This window comes from Myotis lucifugus, unplaced genomic scaffold (assembly GCF_000147115.1).
Source record: "Myotis lucifugus unplaced genomic scaffold, Myoluc2.0 scaffold_270, whole genome shotgun sequence".
In the NCBI taxonomy this organism is placed as follows: Eukaryota; Metazoa; Chordata; class Mammalia; order Chiroptera; family Vespertilionidae; genus Myotis; species Myotis lucifugus.
Genome location: NW_005871318.1, coordinates 492864 through 495351, shown reverse-complemented (window position 1 = coordinate 495351; position 2488 = coordinate 492864).

Here is a 2488-nt window from a genome sequence, read left to right as displayed (position 1 = left end):
GCCGGGCACTACTTTCCACTCGGTTCTGCATGGTGATGGTACGCGTGCATATCGCATTCTCAAGGGCCTGCCCTATGGCCCCATCTCAGGTTCTCACCTTCTCTGATTTCACAAAGTGTTAGTTTGAGTTGGCCCGGGTGTGAGAAAGAAGGTTGGGGAGTCCGGTAGCAGAACTGGGACACGAAGCAGCATGATTAATTCACTAGGTGGCACTATCCCTGGCACCCCTGGCACCCCGAGGTGGCTTGAATGTCCGGGACTGAAGCTCAGAGGATTGGGTGACAGTTTGAGACATGAGTCAGCTATTTTTGTAATCACTCTTACATCCTCCAAGAATGCATTGCACAGCCATTACGTGGCAGGTGCTTACCTGCTGGGCACAAGGATACCCATTAAAGCCTTTCAGAGAAACTACAGAGATGGAAAATTCAATATCACATTGGCAGGTTTTGTGTAGTTCCTCTGAAAGTCTTTAAGGGGTATCTTTGTGCCCCGCAGGTAAGCACCTGCCACATAATGGCCCCACAATGCATTCTTGAAGGATGTAAGAGTGATTACAAAAATAGCTGACTCATGTCACAATGCGATACTGAATTTTCCATCTGAACCTGATGTTTTCCAAGAATACTGAGTCTGGCTGTTTTAGAAACTGTCCTCCTACAGGGGACGCATAAGACAATAACCTTTCGTTTGGCAGAACTAATGTTGTTTGTCTAATATTAAAGACTGTTGGTTCCCAACGTAGTCTCATAATTTATTTGAAGTCTTTGGTTAGCAGGCACTGCTATCACTTAAAAAACCCTTTGTTGTGGTTTCTTATCAAATTGCTGTTTCTCAGGTCTCTCCTCCTCCTGCCACAAGGCCTGGGAGCACCGTGGAGCCAGAGGCGTGTGCTAGGGCAGGGCTCGGAGGCAGCACTTGCAACACTACCTCTTATGTATTAAAACATACAGACCGGAAGCACTTGACGAAGTCACCTGGTTGAGCCCTTAGAGCCACTGATCAGATAACTATCTGAAGGATCCATCAAGCCAGGTCTAGTCTCACTTTCACCTTTTAATAGACCCGAGGCTCAGGGTCCAAAGATAAAGTGGCACAGTGTGGGCTGCTGCCTTCCACAGCAAATGCCCGAGGGACACACCCTCCTCTACATGGACGTTTCTGGCAGGACTGGTGCCACAGGGAGAAATCATTTTAAAAGATACGTGACAGCCCTGGCTGGTTTGGCTCAGTGGATAGAGCCTCGGCCTGAGGACCAAAGGGTCCCAGGTTCGATTCCAGTCAAGGGCACATGCCTGGGTTGCGGGCTCCATCCCCAGTGGGGGGTGTGCAGAAGGCAGCGGATCAATGATTCTCTCTCATCATTGATGTTTCTCTCTCTCCTTCTCCCTTCCTCTCTGAAATCAATAAAAATATATTTAAAATAAAAAATAAAAAAAAGATACATGACAAAGAACCAGTTGCTGCTGGTGATGGTGTGGTACGGGATGAGCCCACTGTGGTTAGTGCTGTATCAGCAACGGTTCACGAGCTTGTCTGCGGAGCTGAGGGCGTGCAGCCTGTGGCGTTAAACCTGGATGTGGGCTGTGGTTCTGCCACTAATTAGAGGTTAAACCGGGACATGTCACTCCCGCTCTCCGGGCCTCTGATTCGTTGGCTGGAACACGAAGTGTTTGGACTCAATGATTTCTAAGGTTCTTGTTCCTTGAGTCTCTCCTCCTGTGGGAATGGGGAGGGAGAGGCATACTTTTTAACGCTAAAAAGGAAGGTCACGGGATGGCCAACATGGGCAACGGAGAGGCAGGACACAGGTGTGAAGGCCACTGGTTTTCAGGTACCAAGATGCATGAAGAGGACAAGTCACAGCAGCACCAGGCCAGCCCCCTCTGGGAGACAATCTATTGGGCTTTCCCTGTGCACATCCATCCACTGGATTTCTTCTTGGGGTACCTTCCGTGAGGGCAGGCAGCAGGACTGCTGTCCGAACTTGTCACCAGGACAAACCGGTGGACACTGAAACCTCAAAATAAGAGTCCACTTCTCTTCCTGGGCCGCCCAGCCCCCACCCCCCAGGCGCCCGAAGAGCACCCCTGGCCCTTGGAAAGAGTGGACTTCAGTGCAGGTCAACAGGCAGAGCTGAGGGAGGGTGGCCACCGAGAGGGGGAAACGCACCCTTCCCGCAGGGACAACCGCACCCACCCGAGGGAGCACGTGGGTGGGACGTTCCCCTCCTCCAGGGTGGACACAAGGCAGGTTAGCACGCCCTCCAGCCGCCCTCAGCCCCCTCCCAGCAGGTGGGATGCGGTGCTTGATAGGCGAGTGTGGGGAGGGGTGGGCCAGCCCTCCCTCCTCTCTCCCCCGTGGAGCCGAGGTCTGTAGGCAGCACACACTCCCGGCTGCTCCCCCAGGGCTTAGTTTCACAGAGGCAGGCCCGGCCTCTCCACACAGGAGACGCTGTCCTACTTTGGGGTTCCGCCTCCGGGAAGCC